Below are 22,099 nucleotides of genomic sequence, written 5' to 3' on the forward strand. Positions count from 1 at the left end.
TTGTACGTGCAGATGCCCCGGCTTCTTACAATTCAGCCTGGGGGCGTGGGAAGTGTTTTGGAACATGCCCAAGCTGTCTGCTCCGTGCGTGCGTGCTGCTCGATGCCATCCATCTCCAGCCCCCGGCCCCAACCCAGCAAAACTCCAATGCTGGGAGCGTTGGGCAAGCTTGGTGCAACCCATTGCAGCAGACAGCGAGCTGGGGAAATCTGGAGCCAGCCGTGGGGGCACAGTGCTGCAGGGGCCATGCTCATTCCCTCACCCTTCTGCTATCAAAAAAAATAATATTTTGGGGGTGTGCTGTGAACACGTGTTCATCACGCCCATTGGGAGCCCTGCCCCAAAGCAGAGCATCCGTGCAGCAGCGCAGCCCAATGTAACGCGTCTCCTCCCAAGCAAATTCCCAAGTGCTGTATGAACAAATAAACGAGCTGCAGGGATTTAAGAACTTAACCTATGAGACAGCAGTGGTCAGACTCAGCCCAGCTAGCGGTGCGGAGCAGTGGGGTGGCACAGCAGGCTCAGGTGTGCACCAAGGAAAGGAATGGCCGCACCAGTTTGCACCAGCTCAGCATCCAAACTGGCAAAGTAGGAGAAGGAGAGGGGCGTAAGGAGAGTTTGAACTGGCGAGATGCTAAAAGGAAGGGAATGCAAAGCACCAAGGCCCTGGGGGAGCCGCATTGCGAGCTGTACGGCGAGGGGACCAGGACAGCAGGGCCACTGCCAGCAGGGACTCACGCTGCAGGCTCACAACAAGCTGCTAGGAACCAGCAGCAAGGCTGTCTTTGTGTTTGCTTTTAAATCCCTTCAGCAATCCGCTATTAAAGCGCTCGTCAGTTCGCTCAGGGCAGGCTCCCCCCTCCTCCAGCGTCACTTCTCTGCAGATTTGAGTGAAACTCATATTTTCCTATCAGAAACGTGAGATTTCAAACACACAGAACATTGGATTTGAAAGCTGACTTTTGTTGGGAAGGTGCCTGTCTCTTTGTTCACAAAAGGGCTCATTTTTCCTGGAAAAGGGCCCAGATTTTGAGTGAAAGATCAATAACATGCAGAAAGCAGGTCCTTGTATTTAATTTTCCATGATACCAAAAGAAAAGAAAAAAAAGGAAAGAACACAATCCAATGCTGAGAGTGAATGAATTCACAATATTTTGCATTTGTTTATCCCCTAGTGCTGTGCTGGAATATCCAATTCAACCCCAGGGGAAGACACAGCCCTTGGGGCTCCTTATGATCATAGAATCATTAAGGTTGGAAAAGACCTCTAAGTTCATCTAGTCCAACCTACCACAGATATCACCCACTGGCCACGTCCCTTAATACCACATTGACATGTTTATTGCATGCCTCCAGGGATGGTGACTCCACCACCACCCTGGGCAGCAAATTCCAATGCCCAGCCACTCTTTCTGAGAGTAAATTCCTCCTACTATCCAACCTTGTGACCACCCTCCTACTTCTGGCTGCCCATTGGGACCTCCCAGCTCAACCCAGCCACCGTGGGGGGCTCCGAGGAGTGAGGACACCACCCCTCTGCTGTGTTAATTACAATGAGCATGTGGGCAGTGGGGAGACAAAATTACTGCAGTTACAGCCCAAGGGGGGGGGGGGAAACACAAAGACACGGCAGTCAAGATGCTGTGCAACAGTCATGACATGCTGTATGTATCCTCCTAGATCCATATGGGGGAAAACTAACACTCTGGCAAATTTATGAAGATGTGTGAAAGTGATTATATTCCTGAAAATATCTCAAGTGGAATGGCCTACCTGGCATATTTTGTTAGTCATGAAACACGATCCGCACACCGACTGTATTTTGTGTGGCTCCCCATCTGCTTAAATACTTTAAATACTGATTTTTTTCTTTTTTTTCCTTTAAAAAAGGGAAAGAGCACGATGACAGCAGCAGCACAGTGCTGACTCAGGCTGGCTGGGGGCACAGAGGGGGCTGCGTTCGCCACCAGCAGCGTGATGCAGCGCATGCCTTGTCCAGATGGTGCAGCCACCTCCTTGGCCAACGACCAACCTTGGCTTGATGGGGACCAGCCCTCCTCAGCCACTGGGATGGATGTCACCATCCAGTGAGCAGAGCAGGTCAGCAGACACATGGCCCCAGCCCCAGCAAGGTGACTGAAGGATAGGTGGCACTGCAGGGAGACACTGAGTCACCTTTTGCTGGTTTCTCCAAACTCCCCGAAAGGCCATTCAGTGTTTTCTCACCCGTATCTGCCAGCACCCAGTAGCTAAGGCAACCTGGCTCGAAATCAGCTGAGAAACAGGCTTCAGTATAAGCATCCGTATTCAAAGCAGTTCTGAGAGTTGGAGAGGGGACCCAGCCCAGAGAGATGTGGGTGTCCCATCCCTGGAGGTGCCCAAGACCATGGATGGGCCCTGGGCAGCCTGAGTTGGAGGACACTCAGCCCATGGGAAGGGTGGAACTGGATGGTCTTTAAGGTCCTTTCAACCCTGAGCCATTCTATGGTGTGCTCCACAGGGATGGAGCATTCCATATCCATGCCACACAGTACTTTAAAGGGAAAAAGCATTTTCCTCACTTTCCACCTCTACAGTAGCTGAAGAGGAAGCTGCAGTTTTACAGTGTGGTCACCTCACAGAACCACCGTGCAAATGAAATGAGAAGAATCTAGGTGTAAACACAATGATTTTCCATCCCGATTCCAACAGAGCATTTAACCACAAAGGGATAATTTTTACTTATTTAAGCAGTTGTCTTCTAGTTACACAAGGCAATGGCAATTACATAGCGCAAGGCAGCCGTGCATGGCACTTACAGTGTAACTACATTGTAATTACCCCAGCTTGATGATGGGGAATGATCAAATGGGATCAGAACATCCCAGACAAATCCTTCTTCCCAGCACATGTTGGCTGCCAAAGGGAGAACCCATCTACAGAGCTATGGAAAGAGAGAGCAGAGCAGAGGGAGAACCCATCTACAGAGCTATGGAAAGCAGAGAGCAGAGCACAGGGAGAACCCATCTACAGACCTATGGAAAGAGAGAGCAGAGCAGAGGGAGAACCCATCTACAGACCTATGGAAAGCAGAGAGCAGAGCAGAGGGAGAACCCATCTACAGACCTATGGAAAGAGAGAGCAGAGCAGAGGGAGAACCCATCTACAGAGCTATGGAAAGAGAGAGCAGAGCAGAGGGAGAACCCATCTACAGAGCTATGGAAAGAGAGAGCAGAGCAGAGGGAGAACCCATCTACAGAGCTATGGAAAGAGAGAGCAGAGCAGAGGGAGAACCCATCTACAGACCTATGGAAAGCAGAGAGCAGAGCAGAGGGAGAACCCATCTCCAGACCTATGGAAAGCAGAGAGCAGAGCAGAGGCAGAACCCATCTCCAGACCAGCAGAGTGTGATGAACGTTCTCCCTAATGGTAGCGCTGAGTATCAGGCAATTGATGGCAGGTTCCCACAAAGTGAAAATCCCTCGTGCCATCTTGGTGGGTGCATTACACACCTGGAAGAGTCTCCTCTTCCAAATGGGCTCAGTCAGCAGGAGGACTAATCTCACTGGAAATAATCCAGAGAGGTTTTACAGCATCTTTTGAAAGGCTCTTTCTTGCTGACAATTGACGAGTTCATATCCACCGATATCCATTACGGGGTTTATTTTTTTTTATTTCTTGTTAAAAAATGAAAGGGCAGAGCCTGAGAAGAGTAAAACCAGCAACAGAAGCTGAAGACTGACAGCAGCTGCCTGGCAGACAGTGAGTGAAAATGCTCTGACAAGATGAAATGTTTTTTCTTTCATTGAAATCACTCCCTTTCGGAATGACTAATACGCAGCTATCGCACCGTGGATATTTCCAGAGTGATGAGATGTTTTTAAAATATCTCGCCGTGCCTCAAAATATCTCACTCCGGCTCAATAGATCATCCAAAACACCACCCACGGAAATCATAAATAAATAGATACTCTATTGCCACAAAAGAGCAGACCGGCCAGGGCCAGGTCGGCATCCCTCATCGCCGCTGAACTCCTCACCTCTGTGCTCAGCTCCGAGGCTGATGGACACCAGGTACCAACCCCAGGGAGCAGCTCAGTGCTTCCTCCTCTCCCCCATCACCTTCACAAGCCTTCGTCCTGCACACGATGCACCCTGATGGATGCAGCCAGGGCGCCCTGAAGCGCTTTCTTTTTGCTCATGGAAGGAAAAGAGAGCGAATGTTGTGTAGGAGCTGAAATCAGGCTCCTTTGCTTTGCTCAGCAAGAGAAAATTGTTCAGCTCATTGAGACCACACCACTCTCAAATTGTTTCCCCTTTAGAGAAGTTTACCCATGTGTGGTTTCAAACTTTTGGAGATAAGTTGCCTTTCCAGAATAGCAGAGTCAAAATACATCGCTTGGAAACCGCAGCAAGCCTTGTGCTTCTTTTCCCCTGCTTTCCAAAGGGCTGGACCTACTCCTCCAGCACAGCAGGCGCTGGAGCTTTCAATGGGTTGGAGAAAGATGAATGCCTCGCCCATAAAAGCTCAACCCAGCTGCAGAAATCAGGACCACAAAGTGAGGAGCTATCCAAAAAGTAGAGCTCTGCCATCCGAGCCACCCCAGCCCCTTCCCCCTCCTTTTGCTCCCCAGGAACAGGACTGGGAGCTGCCAAGGAAAGACAGAGGTGCTGCAGAGGGTGGAGAGAGAGAGCCCCACACCCCCAACGAAAATAGCTCCAACATCTGTCCTCAGACAGAAATGTATTCACCCGCACAGACACACTCATCAGATGAGGCTCTAAAATATTTACTGCCCAAATATCAATCCTCATAAAGCGAGGCAGCCATTCAGGCCTGGGGAGGGGGAAGGAGACTGGGTGGGTTGTCAATAATGTCATAAACACGGGCAATTTTATGTATCTCTGGAAATGGCCAAGGAACACGCAGTTTGACAGATGTGCGAACGGGTAATGCAGGCTCCCTAGTTATGAGCATGAGGATGTCAAGAGGAATAGATGAGCAGTAATTCAAAGTATATTGGGCTTAGAGAAGTACAGGGACCTTGCAATGAATACGTGATGGGCACTGCGGTGGGGAGGGTTGGGGAGGGAGGCGGTGTGCTGGTCCAGGAACACATCCAGCCAAGGGCAGCCTTGCTGGTGTCAAGGAGCAGCCACTGGGATGGGGAATGGGCAGAGCTGTGATGCCTCCAGGTGTTACTGCAGCAGGGTGCGTGGCAGCCTGCTGGATGCTGCCTGGAGCTGGAATGACCTCCGGGCTGACTTCTCAACTCTGCCACTCATATGTCTCTTTAGATCAGAGGATCACACAGAGATCAGAGGGCACCCAGCTTCTGAAGGCTCCTGGTGACTCTGCACCATCAGCGTTGGCCATTTAGAAAGGCCATCGGGTCATTAAGGCTGGGAAAGGCCTCTAAAATCACCAAATTCAACCCCAACCCATCACCAGCATGCCTCTCAGTGCCACATCTACACGTTTCTTGAAAACCTCCAGTGACAGTGAATCCACCACCTCAATATCAAGAGGTCTACCTCATACCACTCCTCACACAGGGCACCAGACCTGAGATCCAACAGCAAAGTGCCTGGGGGGCTCCCATCAGCCCAGCCCCTTGGCTGATGGCGCTGTTGGGTGGTTCTCCCAGGCCTTCATCCTACACGGTGGGCCAGGCTGTGCATTCAGCTGTTTGCCCCAGCAGGAACCTGCACTATGTGCCTGCTCTCCTAGAAAGACATTTCTGAGCAACAGAGCTGAATTCTGTGAGGGTATCCAAAGCAGACTGGATGCAAACAGCCAGGCCTGCCTGCCCACTACATCCAGAGTGCCATTTCTTGCAGGTGTAAAAGTCTCCTACACCTAAGGAAGCATCTGAAATGGGATCCCAGGTGCCACAGGGTAGCTTTTGGAGGCCTTTCCTTGGGACTCAGTCTATGCAGCAGAAGCAGTGTCCTACACACTGCTTTCTTGGGGAAGCTGGAGAGTAGGGACCTTTGGCTGCTCTGACTCAAAGTTCTTCATGAGAAGGGATATCTGATGTCTAACTGCCCCTCAAGCCCACTCCAGGTCCAAATTACAAGCCAAAAAGGGGACTTTGCTGCTCCACCTGCACGCACCCCCACCATCATGCCACCTTTCCTTTCCCATCCATGGAATCTTGGAGTCCGGGTCAAATTAGCATCTCTACACTATTCCAGTGTAGAGCACACTCAACAAACAAATAAATAAATAAAGCCTCAGCAAGAAATCAAAATAAGTTCCATCTCCAAATTAACGAGCCACCTCCAGCTCCAGGATGGCCTCACTCAGAGACCTCAGCTCTGCTTTGTGCGGATTCACCTCCTCTGGGCATTGCTCCCACTCCATGGGACTCTCCAGCAGGATGTGGTCACATTACCAGCGCTGCAGCCAAGCACACCCTTCCTCCCCATGCGCCACATGGTGCCTGGGGAGGAGTTCATCATTTTCACACACCCTGGTGCTTTCTGTGGGGGGAATTACTCATGAAACCAAGCAGGCGCCCGCGCACCAGCCAGCCCCGCAAAGGTGATTTTCCTTGCGGAAAAATCCATGAATCACTGTGAAAGTAAGCCTGCCTCAAACCAAGGCACGCTGCTCACCATTTGTTTATTAAAAAGCTGCAATCTTTCCCGGCTGATTTTATGACAGATGACTTATCCTAACCACTCACTCATCGCTTATTGCGACACTCAGCTGCAAGCTTCCCCTGCTCACGCTCTGTGAGCTTTTCACAGCTCTCATGGAGAAACATAGAATGACTTTGGATGGAGGGAATGTTAAAGCCCACCCAGTTCCAACTCCACTGCCCTGGGCTGGGTGCCCCCACCAGCTCAGGCTGCCCAGGGCCCATCCATGGCCTTCGGCACCTCCAGGGATGGGGCACCCACAGCTCTGGACAGCAGTGCCAGAGTCTCAACCTCAGGGCTTTGATAGGTTGAATAAGAAGGAATAAACGTCAAGCCAATACTTCCTACAGTCTCAGACCTCATCTTTCCACTCCAGTGAGACACTGCCACCACTACGTGTTCCCAGAGATGTGTCATTGAGAAATGCTGGGCTTGGGAGAGCAGAGTGCCAACGGCTGGCATGAAGCTCAGGCAGTGAGCAGGGGACAGGCAGAGTCTGCCCAGGCATAGCCATCCTGACACGATGAGATGACCGAGTGGGATCAAGCTGATAATGAGTGCTTCTTTCCCAAAAACAGGCTTGCTTTAATTTGACTTTCTCCTGGAAGCACTCTCCTGTGCACAAGAGCTCTGCAACGAAATGGTATAATAGCAACAAACTTCAATGCCCACAGCCAGAATAGCAGCAGAAGGAGATAATTGCACTTGTTACAGCAGCAGTAACTTATCTCAGGGACGCTTTCCTCACTAATGAGGCTGTTCAAGTCAAAGTCAGTGCAAGCAGAGAGGGCCAGTCCTGGTGCCAGCCTGATGACCAATACCAGTCCCGACCTCATTGCTTCATAGCTTACACCAGCAAGCTGCCTCACATTTATTTCTCCTTAGTAAAGCCTCCCCGTGCAAGCTATTGTTTACTCTGCCTCCGTTTGCCTTTGGCTACACGCTGGTTTTGAGGCTTCTCCCAGCAGTGCCGCACGTGCCATCCAGCCCCTGGATTCCTGCAGAGAATTTCATGCATTGTTGCCCAGATGCTTGTGGGTCCCTTGGAGCACATGGCAGGCACTGCCTGTGGGGACAGGGTGCAGCCTCTCTGCCAGATGCACGGCGTGTGCCGGGCACTGCAGCAACTGGAGGCAGAGGGAGCGATTTGCGTGCTCACCTGGAAAGGCAGAGATCCTCCTGCCCCTGCTCCCACCCAGGAGTTAAACACCATCATATTTAAGCCTTCAGCAAAGAGCTGCTCTCCCTGAATTCAATCAGTTTGCCCGAGCGGTGGCAGTGGGAAGGCCTGGAAAAGTAGAGCATGAGAAGAGGAAAGGGAGGGGGGGGAGCCTGCAAACCATTGCTGGGCACAGCAGAGCAGTGCAGCAAAGGCAGGCGGCATCGCTTCGGTCACTGATGTGACCTTGAGAGCTGGGACAAGCTGCAAGGATGAGAGGGAAATCACCCTGTGCACCATGCAGAGAGGCTGGAGCCCACGCAGTGGGTCAGGCTTCAGCCCCTTCCTCAAAATCACAGCTCAGGTGAAACGCATTCCCTCCCCTTTGCACTGGGACCTGGGGCTGATACAGACAGAAGCACAACAAAGGAGACACAGGTCTCAGCAAATCACAGGCACATCAGAAGCAATAGCTTTCAAGTGCCCGCTCTGCCACGAGATAAATCCCCTCTTGTCCTGCGCCTGGCATGCATGCAGGGAGGATACCTGGGAGGGGGAGCCAGGGCACCACCCAGACCCCTTTCCATCCCTGTCCATGGGAGGTGTGTTGCCTCCTCGCCCTGTCTTGTGAGCATCAGTGTTTGGGACCTGCATCAGCGTTTGGGACAGCAGGCACATCCAACAAGGATGCTCCCAAATCAGCATCCTGGCCCTGCACAGCCACGGCAGGGGGGAACAAACCTTGGCTCAGTTTTCCTGCTGCCTGAAATGAGTGAGGGCTGCAGAGGACGGGAGGTCACAGCCCCATAGGATGCCCAGCACTGGGACGTGGCTCGGAGGCGGTGGCCAGAGCAGCTGCAGAGCACAGGCTGTTCTGTATGGCTAGGCTGTCCTCAGGATGCTTTTATTTCCAGAGAGAGCTCATTAGCTCGGCTTGTGCAGGAGTTCGTTTTTTTCCCCCTGTTACCGAGAGCTGGAAAACTCCACTGAATAACATCTCCAAGCACAGCTGGAACAAAGACAGGGCACGGGGGGAGAGCGGGAACAAAACCAGAGATAATCAAAGCTGCTGCTGCAGCCTCACATCACTGATGGGAGGCCTGAATTCCCAGGCGAAGCTCGCCCGGCCCCCAGCAGCCTGCCCTGTGCTGGGGCTGCGCTCAGCCCTGCTCACCCCCCAGCTGGGGGCTGCACTGGAGCCGGCTCCTGTCCCAGCAGCTGCAGGGCAGGTTTGGGTGGGACAAAGCAGGCTGGAGCAGGTGGGATACCAGGAGCCAGGCTGGGGGAAAGCTAGAGGAAAGCCAGGAGCTAAATGGGCTCATGCATGCACCAGGTAAGGAGGCAGGCACTGCTGCAGGAACACGGGCACATGCTATCACCAAGGGTGTTCCAGCAGAGATGCCCTGCATGGAGCAGCCCACAGCCAGCTCCTCCTCACCAAGCTCTGGTTCTCCTCTCCCATCCCTTCACAGCCCAGCACGCCACAGCCAAAAATCACGTAGGAGCAGCAGGAGATAAGCCGGCTCCCCAGATATGATCTAAAGCTCTGTTATCACCTTAACCTTTCTGCGATTCATTTATCCCTCCCAGATCTGTTCCTCCCTATCAGGATCCTCCTGCTCTTCCCCTCTGCTCACCCTGCAGAGGCTCTCAGAGCAGGGGAAGCTGTGGCAGCCTGATTCAAATGGGCTGCTGCTCGCTGCACCTAATGGGATGGACTCCGATTGACTGGCCCAAGCGATTTAAAGTTAATAAAATGTTAAAAGCAGCCCTATAAATCACCCGCACAGGAAGTGACCTGGACAGGAGGCCTAACGAGCTAGCAGAGGGTTTTATTTAAAAGCCATTTGTCTAAGAAGCACAACACAAAGAGTCAAATAACTCTTAGGAAAGCAGGAACGCTGGAGCTACGTGGAGGATTAGAGAGGGCAAAATATTTATGGCTGAGGACATCAGTGCTAACCAGCTCCTGCTTCCCAACCAGATTGGTTTGGGAGGCTGAGATGGGACAGGTCAGGCCAGAGAGCTCCTGCAGCAGGGATCTGTGCCCTCCCTGCACAGTGCTCAGGGCACCCACATCTTCCTACCCATCCCACCTGCTCCACACAAGGCACTCAGCAGATGGAAAACTTGCAATGCTCACGCGTTAACACACACACCCAACGCTGCTTGCGACAGGAAGCTTTCTAGCAAAGAAGCTTAAAAATCTCCAAGCTCAAAGCACCAAGATTTTGATTTCTAAACCCAATCTCTCCCCCTCAGCCATGACCACCAATTCCGCAGCAGCACGGCTGCAGTCCTTACCTCTGGAGGGCCACGTGGGCTGCAGCAGAGGGGCTATCAGCACCGGGGGGGTGGGCACAGGGGGCTGCTCCGGCGGCTCTGCGGCTGCTGGGGGTGGCTCATGGCTCCCGGGTGCAGGGTGCTGTGGAGGAGAAGGCACAGGGGGTGTCAGGATGGGAAAGCACAGCCTCGAGTCCCCACCTCAGCCTGTGTGGGTTTGACTGTCATAGGGGGCAGCATCACTGTCCCTCAGGCCACCCTGTGCTACGTGTGCCATGTGCTACACGTGCTCAACCACTCGTGTACCTGAAGAAAAAATGTGGCATCTGAATTTCCAGGCACCTGGCTGCTTAGAATTATGGCATTGATGGTCTGCATGCATAGGCTGAGGAGGGTTTGAACTTGGTCGCCCTCGGCGGCCAGATGTCCTACTCCCACTCTTGCTCATGGGGACGTATGCATTTTCTAATTGCTGAATTTGTAGCTTGTCTGCCTTCCTTTCCTTTCTCAGATGTGCTACGAAGACACTGAGCAGCTAATATTTCCTCTATACTTCTTCCTTTCCAGCCCATCACTATGTTATGAATATTTCCAGAAATTTAAAACCCAAGCCTTAAACAAAGACTGAAACAAGTGTAAGCTTTGCTTGCTTACAAACATTTCTCTTAATCTACTCAAGTACTCGTCTGAATTTTCATCCTTGAATAGTTTGCATGCATAAACTTGAGTCCAATCTGTTTTTCTAGGACATACTTGGGAAACAGCATTCAAAATAGAACCCCTGGGCAATTTAATATCAGCGTTTGGCATGGGCTATGTCGCATAGTTTCCTGTGGAACTGCAGACTTAAAAAGCTGGCCCATGGTTAAGTTACCATTGTTTATTATTATCCTAAGCCCCTCGTTCAATTTCCAGTCTGGGAACAACAAAACCCTTGCTGTTGAAATGAGAGGGCTCAGACTCAGGGCTAGTTGTAGAATCAGCTTGGGTACATGAAAGACCAATGCGTGGATGAGAAAAACAACGTGGGTTTCCCACGATACAAATAAAGATACAAATGCTGAGGTGGTTTGGTTCATTGATCAGTTAATTTCATTTATTTTTATTTTCTTTTTTTTGTTGTTGTTTTTATTTAACTTTTCCTGGTAGTCTTTTTTGCAACTCAGTGCCCTGTTTAGATGCACTACTGCACCAACTAAAAGGCATCCCACTGAGTCACTGTGACCGTTGCGGTTAGAATCAAAACCACATTAAGGGAAATTGTTCAAGAGGATCATCCTGGGTACAGCAATTGCATTTTTCTAAAATCCTGCAAGTTTTATAGGAGGAATACATAAATTGGGCATGGCTCCTTTGGAGAGAGCATCACCCTGACGCCAGGTTCTGATGGCCATCTGTATTCAGTTTCACTGACACACACAACACAGGGGTAAGTTACAGGGAATGCCAGCCTGCAGATGAATCTCCTCAAGATGACTTCTGCCAGCCCTTGATGCTAAAGATCTCTTCAGACTCCTTCATACCAAGGAAGCGATTTGCTATTCAAACATTTGGCTGCGTTTCAGGCCCACCACGATCACAGAATCGTTAGGGTTGGAGAAGACCTCTAAAGTCACCAAGTCCAACCCCAACCCATCCACTGTGCCCATTATCCATGTCTTTGGGTTCTTGAACACCTCCAGGGGTGGTGGAGCCACTGGGCAGCCCATTTCAGTTCCTGACCACTCTTTCTGAGAAGAAATTTCTCCTAACATCCAAACTGACTTTCCCCTGGCACAGCTTGTGGCCATCTCCTCTCATTATCAGTTTTGCATTTCAGTCACATCAAGATGGCAGCCCAGCTGAGACGCGAGGCCTCCCTGCCGTCACACCAAGATGGCTCACACCACAGTGGTACGAGGCAGGGAAGAAGGAAGGGGTCCATTAAAGCCAGACATCTCTGTCTGATCCAGATGTTGGGGGTCAAGGGCAGGTTTCTTCAGTGATGGGGCTCAAGCAGCTCCTCCAGGGACCAGATGGAGGAGGGTTGCAGAGGACCCTCCTGTTGAGTCATGAACCTCCTCCTGGAGCCTGGCATGGACCCAGCCTCAGTGACGAGTTACCATCTCATGCCTGAGAGCTCTCACATGCACGCACAAGCAGCTGACTGGACAGACAAAACGAAATATACTCCCCCCAGAAATTAAGAGCTTATGTTTACCCATATAAATTAGATTTTCCACCTGAATCGATCAATTAAAATGAAGTTTACTTTAGCCATCTTCGTGGCCCCGGGTTGACGTTTATTTTAAAAGTCCAAACGGTCGCTTCTGAGCGCGGCAAAGAGACTACAGACAATCCTCACCAGTGGGGAATGGTTTAATTTCTTTTTTTTTTAAAGAAGGTCTTTACCTTTTTAGTTGGGCACCTGGGGTCGGGAGGAGACAGCCTGCAGTTCCCCCAAGCTGTGGCACAAAACGCACTGTCTGAGTCACAGCACTGTAATTGCTGGAGGATATCAGGAGAGCATAACAACACGAGCACAGTTTGGGACAGATCTGGCAGAAGCTTCATTAACCATGATCATAGCAATAGAATTGCTCAGGAAGTATTTCCCTCTCTGCACAGTTTGCAGAAAGCCAACTCACATAACTGTTTCAGGGAAATGAAAGGGGCAAGGAAAACCATCCCAAGTTAGAGGCAGGCATGCATTGCTGGAAAGGATGGGTTCCAGAAAGTTATTTATATGCCAGTGAAGCCAAGTGCCCGTTCATGGGAGGGAATGGACAAAGCTCAGTGGACCTGTATGGCCAGGGAGCTCTCCTCAAGCACCTTATAAGTGATGAGGTGTCCTTGGAACAACGCCTCCTGTTTGCCTGAACAAGCAGCAAGACCCTCGCCTGATGGAGAAGAAAGCACCTTCACTCCTCTCTGACCAGCTTCACCTTTGCATGCAGTGCTATTATCTCCAGCCTGGCTATGATTTAATACATTTATTTCACTGTGAGATCTCCGTGGCAGAGCTCACATCCTTTTTTTTTCCTTTTCGCATCTCAGTGTTGATCAGTCGGTGCTTAGCAAATTAATAATAAAGAGAAGGCGCCCTGAAAAATAGTTTCCTGTCCTCGGGAAAGTGGCCGTGCCTCCCAATCACTCCAAAGGGCACCGCTTCAGACCTCGCTGAGCAAATGGCATTTAGCTGCAGCCACCTTTTAATGGGAATGATGTGCTCCTACAAGGGATGCAGTCAAGTGTGTCACATCTGAAGTTAGCCACGTGCTGCACAGCAAAAGGGCGGGAGGAACAAAGGGATGGAAGGAAACCCTGTCAGCCTCAGCGTCCAGTAGCAGCCGCTCCTGGCCCCATCCCAAGGCCTGACATCCTACCCCGAGCTGCCAGTCACATTCAGCATCCAGGTCGGGAGAAGCATCCGCGAGGATCGCCGCGAAGGCGGGCAAATATTTGCCAAGGATTCTTCCAAATCTCCAGGCCCGCCACGCGCTTGCTGCAAATGTATTTGCTGATCGTGGTCCTTGCACAAATTTGCAAATGAAGAGCAAAGAAGAGCACAACTCCGCTGACTGAATTAGGGTGCAGTAATTAACACCTTGGGAACGACTGGTGCACTACCTGAGCTGCACACAGATGAGGAGTCTTCTCCTCTCATCTTGATGCCTTACCCTCAAGCTCTAGCCTGGCCAAGAACCCCGCTAATTAGCTACACTAATTAATCACAGTTTCTATTGTTTATCTTCTTGTTCAGCCACAAGCAGCCGGGTGCATGGCCGCAGTGGTAAACCCAGATCACCTTCAAAGAGCACCAGCACGGCTCCACAGCAATGCTGGGAGGTGCACAAGCTCTGCCACCACTGCTGGCACAGCACACAGCAGCCACCCTCCTAAACCTGCTAATCCCCCAGCATGCCAAAATCCATGGCCAGGCCGTGCTGAGGACAGAGCTGACAAGCCATTACCTCTCTGCTTGCTCCCTTTTGTCAATGCTTGTTTTAAACATGTATTTTTGCAAAAAGACACCAAAAAGAGAGAAAAGAAATGTTGGTCCGAGTGAGGCTGTGTTGTTAAATACTGAGAAATCCAACCTGGAATCCAACAGAGGCCAAGGCTTCTGGGCTTTGACACAGCCGACAAGCTGCAGCACAATGAGGAAATGCACGCACAGAAATAGCCAGCCAGGATAAAGGATTTACTGCCTCTTTCACAGAAAAGAAAAGAATGAGCTTAAACTCTCCATTTAGGAGCTGTTAAAAAAAAAAAAAAAAAGCCAACAGATCTGCAGGAGGAATATTTCAGCAGCAGGATTAGCAGGAAGTGAAGAAAAACCAAATCCTTCTGTCCTGAGCACACAAGAGGATGCCGACCTTCTGCTCCGGGTCACCTCCATCCCAACACATCCGTGGGCAGCCAGGTCCCAGCGCAGCTCCTTGGCACAGCGGGCATCACAGGAGCCCCCAGCCAAGGGGCTGTGCTGGTTGAAGAGCTGCTGCTTCATCACAGCCCCATCCTCCCTCAGCCACAGCCTCCAGCTGTAAGGCAAAGTTTCAGCTTCCCTGAAAGTTTCCTCCATCTCAAGATGAAAGGAACTCTGGAAGAAGAGACAGGAACCCGGTTTCCCTGAGGAGAGCAGTTCAGCTGGATTCTTTCTGACTAACACCAGTCAGAACGGAGCACTGCAGCCAGCCACACGAAAGATCTTACCCTTCTCATGGAACCAGATCAAGTCTCCCAGCTGGAGGCCAGAAGAGTGGCAGAAGAACCCACCCATGATCCTGCTGGGAAGTGAGTTGAAAACCACAGCCTTCATTTCTGAGCTTAAACAGAGCACGATTTGCAAACCCAGCCCAAGGCAGCTCCTGGCAGAGCCATCATATCACCTTTCTGTCACCCCACAGAGAGACAGGAGCCGCTGGGGGCTCTTCTCACCTCCCTGCCCTCGAGGCAGGACTTTCACTTTTCAATGGACACGGCCAAGCATGGCCTTACCACCTCCAGCAATGGCTATCATTAAGGTTGGAGAAGATCCACCTACCACCAGTACTGCCCACTAACCATGCCCCTCACTGCCACGTGTCTGCATTTCTTGAGCACCTCCAGGGACAGCAACACCACCACCACCCTTTGCAGCCCATTCCAGTGCCCAACCACTTTTTCACTGAAAGTTTTTCCCTACACCCAACCTGAACCTGGTGCAACTTAAGGCCATCACCTCTTGTCTAGTGATCTAGCAGCCTCCCTTGGCAGCTCGTGCGCTGCTTAATTACCCCCGTAGTTATGCATTGAAGTTTTTTATTGTAAGCAGCAGCTGATTTCTCAGCAGCAACAAATACTTGCGAAAGCTTCCTCCCTGGCACACGCTCTCTATTGTTCATCTCTTTCACATAAAGCGTTCCTAATGAAGAGGGAAAGGAGGATCTTGGCTTCTTTCAAAACAATCTGAAATATTATATTAAAAACATGCGCTGAGTGTTGACACATTTACTGCGTTGCTTTATAAAGCAAATTGCCCGAGCTCATTGTGAGCTTGACACTATTAAGACAGCACGTAGCTACACAGCTGGAAGGATACAGCTGCAGGAAGACCCACTCACACAAGGTACAGTGCACCAGACTTTAGGGGCAGCTGAAACCACCAGCACCAAACAGCACCTCTGGGTCTGAGGCCCCGAGGGGAGTAGTGGAGGGGAGGTTTAGATTGGATGCAAGGAAGAAGTTTTGTACACTAAGGGCAGTGAGGCAGTGGCACGGGTTGCCCAGAGAGGCAGTGGTGCCCCATCCCTGCAGACATCAAGGTCAGGCTGGAGGGCTCTGACGTTCTGTGGGTGTCCCTGTGCATTGCAGGGGTTGCACTGATGGACTTTAAGGGCCTCTTCCAACTCAAATGGTTCTATGGTTCTGCTTGTAGTATGTACCGAGCCTGCTAGCAATGGGCAACTGTGGAAGCATACTCCAGTGTCTGCCCCTCCGCACCAGTCCCTTGGAAATGAACAGATCATCCTTGGGAAGTGCCCATCTTCTCCTCCAAGCAGACCAGCACCCAAGGGTTCTCAGCACAGGACAGGGAGGCTGCAGCATGCACAGAGCTGGTTTAGGTGCATTTACACATGACTTATCCTGGTTATACAACCATATCCCAGATCTGGTCCTTGGCACGAGGTCCTGCTCCTCCAAGTCCAGCTGAGGCCAAGCACAACCATTGCACAGCCAAAGGCTGTCCTCTGTCAGGAGGTGACAAAAGCCATCCAGGGAGAACAAGAGGCAACACAACATCCCCACTTTCAGCACAGAGGAAGGCAAAGCAAGGGAAGGACTACAGAGGCCCCGAGCACCATACAGCTGCAGACAGAAGGCAGGGCTGGGAGAGCAACTGCAGAGGGATGGGATGTGCCGGAGCCTTCCCTAATGTAGAGAAAATTGCTTTTGCCAACTATCTGCAGTTTGGAAGCAATTACGTTTGGGGGAAAGCCGAGAGAGCACGTCTGGATGCTGCGAGCATGGCGTGTGTGCTTTAGAATGCAAGATATGAGCTGGGGGAAAAAAAAAAAGAAAAAGAGAGAGAAAATTCCACTAAACAAAATGCTGTGCTGTGTTCAGTGCTGGGAGGTTGAAGTGCTGGTGCTAAAAGGGAGGACAGGAGCCAGGTGCCAGCCCCGTGCAGCCGTGCAGGCACCCAACTGCTGTGCTGGCTGCAGAGAGCTCCTCCAAGCTGCAGTGCACCTCTGCAACAGTCTATAGCAAAGCTTCCAGGGAACTCCTTCTCATGGCTTCACCCTGCAACCTTTCACTCCTCACCCCTCTCAGTCGTTGGAATTAGAGAGGATTTCAGATCGTTAGTGCTCTGCCTCTAACGAGGGGGGCGGCAGGTGCTGCGAGGACTGCTGCCATCACTGCTCCCACACCAATCCCAAGCTGTGTGCCCACGTGTGCTCCGTCCTTATCTGCTCCAGGACAGGTGTGGGAGCTGATGGCAGCCCTAACAGTGCCCCTTTTCAAAGTGCCACCACTCTGCCATCGCTACGGGCTCGGAATTGAGACATGAAGGAGATTTGTGCCTGAGATAATGGCATTTATTAGACAAGCTATTGAGGACAAAACAAAAGCCAACAGCGGAGAGCCACTGCAAGCAAGGCTTTCAAAAAAATCCATCAAGAACACAAAGAGAAGCAGTGCTAATAGGTGGTGCTTCCCATCGCTGATTAGAAAGCTTGTGCAGTCCCTTAATGGCTTTGGATGAGAGCAGGCTGGTGTCACTGAGCATGAGGTGACAAGCACACGAGCGGAGGTGACAGCGCCAGCCTGCTGTGTCTCACGGGGTCTGTGAGGACAGGGCAAGCAGAGAGGGCACGTCCTTGTCCCTTATCCCTTGTCCCTTGATCCTAGCACGGTGGGGTCAGCACAGCCCTCTCCTGCTATCCCCCACCTGCACCACAATCATTGCACAAAGGCCCAACCCTGCAAACACACAGCAGGGACCACAGCCACTGAACATCTCTCCATCCATTCCCTGGTGGAATATTTTACATTTCCAACTTGGGCAAACAACACAAGAAGCCACCAAGGCTCTGGTGGCTAAAGCAGCCCCCCAGGAAGCCTCTTCCACACCCGACCTTGCCAGCCCCTTCTTGCTGCAGGGCTGGGGTGCAAACCGAGGCAGAGCCGGCAGCGGGGAGATGGGAACACGAGGGCGTCCCCGCCGCCCAGCAGCTCAGCCTGAATTTATTGCTTGTGACACGCTGTCAAAGTGAGACGCGCCTCGTTAATCAGAGCCGAGGCAAACAAGAGGGCTCCTTAGTGAATTAAGGGAAATTAGGCAGGCTCCGCTGGGTGCACCGCTGCCTCCCTTCCTGCTGGGGGTGGACAGGAGAAGCAGGGCACGATGCACAGCACTGCCCACCAAGGATGCTCTGCTTCCCCTCCCCACCCCCCCCACCCCCAAAAAAAAGGGGCGCACAAGACTCAAAGCACAGCTCCAGCACCAGCAGTGCAGCAGCTGCCAGTGGGCTGCCCAGCGCTCTGCTCAGGAGAGCTTGGATGCTCATGGAAAGCAGCTCAGCCCACGTGCTGGGCCAGCCCCAGCACAGCCAGCATCCCTAAAAGCCGAGTTTCCCCGTGGATACAGGCAGGAGAGGCAAACACCAGCAAACACCAGGCTGTGTGCACCACTGGCACGGATGCACACAGAGCCCCAGCTGGCACTGGGAGCTCTACACCAAGAGATTCCTTTGCAGAGCTCCCCAGGCGCTTTGTTTCCCAACTCTTAAAACAGAACCCATTGACTCTTCCTGAGTGTAGTTCTCTGCTAAGGATGAGATCTATTTTTAAAAGCTTTTCTTTTACAAATGACGTGGTTTTCCTTTGTGGGCTAGGCTGAGCTGGCACATGCTGTGCTTTGTTTTCCAAGCAGTATCAGCCCTCACTGCACAAGGCTCTCCTCTGGCACCTCAGCGGTGCCCTGGGCTGTTTGGATAGCGTGCAACCAGCCCTGTCCTCTCTGAGCCCCTCTGTGCCATCAGGGATGCTGAACCACACCCTGACAGCAGCAGTTCAACAAGCCCAATCCTTGCACAGGGAGCTCAGGGCAGAAAAGAGCTTCCAGCTCCCACTGGTGGAACCAGCTCTGCTCCAACCTCGGAAGCACCCAGCAGACAAAGGAGAAGCTGCAGCCCTAGAAGGTGTCCTGGTTGTCACCGTCCCAGGGCTGGAGACAGATCTCCTATGAGCAGAACGGAGTCCCTGCACTGCAGGAGGATGCACCCAAGCAGCCCTTCCCCGGGCCCTCATACACCTGCAGGCACTGGCACAGGCATGCCTCATCTCCTGGACAGCCCCAGGGATGCTGCCTGTGGGATGTAGGCACTGTCAGTCTGGTCCCTCAGTGTCAGGCAGGCTGAGCCCAGCCATCAGCAGCATTTTCCCTAAATTAAACAATAAACAAGCAGCCGTTTCAGCTTTTCCTTACGCTGTGGCTCCTTATTAATCCCCACAGTAAACACAAAGGGAAGAAAAACAATTAACCTAAGAGGAATGCTTTCCGTTTAAGGATACGGATTGCTGCTACAAGCAGGCAACGGAGCCGAGCGAAGCACAGCGAGCACCACAACACCTGGCAGGGCCGGGCAGTGTGGCAGGCCCTGGTCCCCGTGGGAAGGGGCAGGGTTCCCAGCCCACCCCACAGCTCTATGGAACCCAGGATGACTCGCCTGGAGATGTGCCAGGTGCTGGCAGCGGCACCTCACTCCTGCCTGGCTTTGTTAGCAAAGGAACCCGGAGCTCTGCATCTCCTGGTAGGTCCACTGCTCATCCCGCCGGAGCTGCTGCCCGCACGGTGCACCCAGCTAATTAATTACACAGTGCAATCCAATCAGCCCAGCCATCCCATTTCACCTAAAGGCATTTAAGAGATAACGCCACCGATCCCCAGATGGACTGGCCTGACCCCAGGCTCCGGCAGCGCGGGTGCTCCAGGAGCTGGCACTGCCCCGAGCCACAAGCAGGTGATGGGAAGCCACCTGCCCAGGCTGGGCACACTCTCAGTGTAGCAGAAGGACGGATCTGAAGGACAGATGCCAGCCCATCCCCTCCCTGCTGCCGACGTGTGCCCTGCATATGCTCAGCTACGGTGGAGGCTGCCTTGTTCTGATAAACCACACTGCATGGCAGGCCGTCTGGCTCGTGTGCTGCAGCTAGCCTCAATGCCTGCCCAAGCTCCCACTCCGCTGACTCCCCCCAAAAAGCCCTATAAGTGGCAGCCTGGCCCTACCTGCAGGTGCTGGAGCAGGTTGCAGTGCTGGATCCTCGCAGCCCTGCAAGGTCTCAGTGCTCCGTGCCAGCTGAGCTCACAGCCTTCTTATGTTCAATGATGAAAGTGGCTGATCTCTGATTTACTGATCCTACACTTGGTTAATTTTGCCTACCCGGGGTGAGGATAAGCTCTTGGATTTGCAGACATTTTGAGGATTGTGGTTTTAATTTTTTTTTTTTCCTCCATTATTTTGTGTGCATGCGTCAAAAGCTCTTACGCCTTGATCCAAAGCCCAAAGCCAGAGCAGGGGATATACATCAAGTCTAAATATGCTCCCGTCACAGGTGGCATCAAAAGCTTGTTGCTGTTGCAGTGAGTGTGGCTTTGGCTCGTGCTCGGTCCAGCCTGCCCCACGGCTGCTTGGCTCCATCACTCCACTGCACAACCACTTGCACCTCCCAGCCCCTAAAGCAATGAGCATCACTACAACAACCAAACACCACGGTTTCACCCAGTTTCACCAGCTCCTTCACGCCTCCGAGCAAGTGGGGGCTCGGGGGCATTGCAGCACACACAACATCTGCCCCATGCACCTCTGGGAAAGCTCAGGAATGAGGATAGAGGATAGCTCAGCACATCTGGATGGAGGATAAGATCAAATACGATGCCCTTCCACCTCCTGCTGGTGCGTCCCAGCCCAGCACTGCACCGCTTCAGGGCTCAGAGAGGCGTCCTCGCGGTGGTGACACGGCTGTGCTGGGGTGCCACAGCTGGGGGTTCTGCAGACCTCCTGCCTCCCACCTGGGCCCTGGGGCACGAGGAGCAGGGAGCAGCGGGACGGGGAGGAGGAGCTGATCCATACATCCCCATACTGCAGCCGTGGTGGGGTGAGGGGAGAGGCTTTCCCCATGGCTGCGGGACTGCAGCCCTTCAGATGCTGATGTCAAGAGCTGGTTCAGCACCTCAGGGATTTGGGCGGGAGGAGGACAGAAGATGCTCGATGGACCCTGAGCTCATCCAACCTTCCATCTCGCAGAGTGCTGTGCAGAGCCCAGGTTCCGGAGGTGCTTTGCTCACTGTCAGCTCCCCTGTGCCCCATGCAGCGCACTGTCTCCTGACAAGCAGGACGAGGGCTCCCCGGGGAGCTGCCTGCTTCAGAAGCAGAGCAGTGCTGGAAGAACACCAGCCCTCAGAGGACAGCACCGATGTGATGTTGTGCCACCAGCCCAGAGCACCTGCTCTGCATCCAGCCCCAAAGCACCGAAGGAACGCGCTGAGAGAACCCCCAGCCTACAGCAACCATCCTTCCTTTGCCAGCTGTGCCAATAGGATTGCCACTGGAGCCCGCACCACCTTCCATACCCTGCTATGAAGCTGCCAATTAAACCACCGAGCTGCTCTCGGCTCAGCCTCCCGTGCACGAAACCCTCCTGTTATCTCGCACCTGCCAAGAGCTGTGTCCCGGCAGATTTCTCTCGAGCTGACACGGGAGGGTAATTAAACCCTTCTCTCTCCTCCGCCAGAAGCGCAGCGGATGAAAGCCGATCCCTGGGGCCCTCGGGTCGCCGTTGCGGTGGTGGGCTGCCGTGCCAGGCGGGCAGCACGAGGGGAGGGGGCAGCTTCAGATTCGCCCTCATTGGGAAAGGGACGCGTGCCGAGCAGGGCGGTCACCTGCTGCTGCAACACCGAATGGCAGCGGATCAAGAGCCATTGGGGGCACCGTCCCCGAGCCGCCGGTCCCGGAGCTCCGGGCGCGATCCTCCGGGAACCCTACCCGCCTCCAAGGGATCCAAGGGAGAGGGTCCCCAAAGCAAGGACCGCTGCCGGCAGCGCGGAGCCCGCCCCCCCGCCCGCGGATACCCGGCAGCTCCCCGGGGACACGGCGCTTCCCTCCGCTCCCGGACCCCCATCTCCCACCTCCGTTTTACCTCCGTTGGGCGGTCGGGCGAGCGGCGCCGCGCTGCAGCTGGGCTGGGCTCGGCGGGGCCCGGCGCATCCTCCGCCGCTCCGGCTCCGCCCGGCTCCGCGCTCCCCGGGCACCGCGGCAGCGGCGGGGGCGAGCTCCCGCCCCGGGGCTGCGGCTCCGGCTGCGGCCGGCCCCGCACAGAGCGGCTCAGGCTCCGCTCAGCCGCCGCGCCGGGCACCTCCCGCAGCCGCCGCCGCCGCCGCCGCCGCGCCCCCCGCCCGCCCCCAACCCCCCCAACCCCCCCGCGCCTCCCGCGCCCGGCCCCGGTGACAAATGGCGGGGCGGCCGGGCTGGCTTTAAAGGGAGAGAGCCGGCCGTGTGGAGCCCC

The 22,099-nt window shown here is 53.3% G+C and overlaps 1 protein-coding gene across 2 annotated transcripts in view; it reads right to left on the reverse strand.

The window, feature by feature from the left end:
- LINGO1 (leucine rich repeat and Ig domain containing 1) overlaps window positions 1–21,829 on the reverse strand; it is a 99,080-nt gene extending 77,251 nt beyond the window's left edge. Inside the window, exons 1-2 of one of the 2 annotated variants that reach the window (XM_048956551.1) lie at window positions 21,734–21,829; window positions 10,091–10,211 (exon numbers count right to left, since the gene is read on the reverse strand). The gene's annotated coding sequence lies outside the window, so the exon portion shown is untranslated. The remainder of the gene's footprint in view (window positions 1–10,090; window positions 10,212–21,733) is intronic. The other variant, XM_048956553.1, reaches the window with a different exon arrangement.
- Window positions 21,830–22,099: the final 270 nt, after the last annotated feature.

Source organism: Lagopus muta, chromosome 10 (genome assembly GCF_023343835.1).
Source record: "Lagopus muta isolate bLagMut1 chromosome 10, bLagMut1 primary, whole genome shotgun sequence".
NCBI classification, from domain to species: Eukaryota; Metazoa; Chordata; class Aves; order Galliformes; family Phasianidae; genus Lagopus; species Lagopus muta.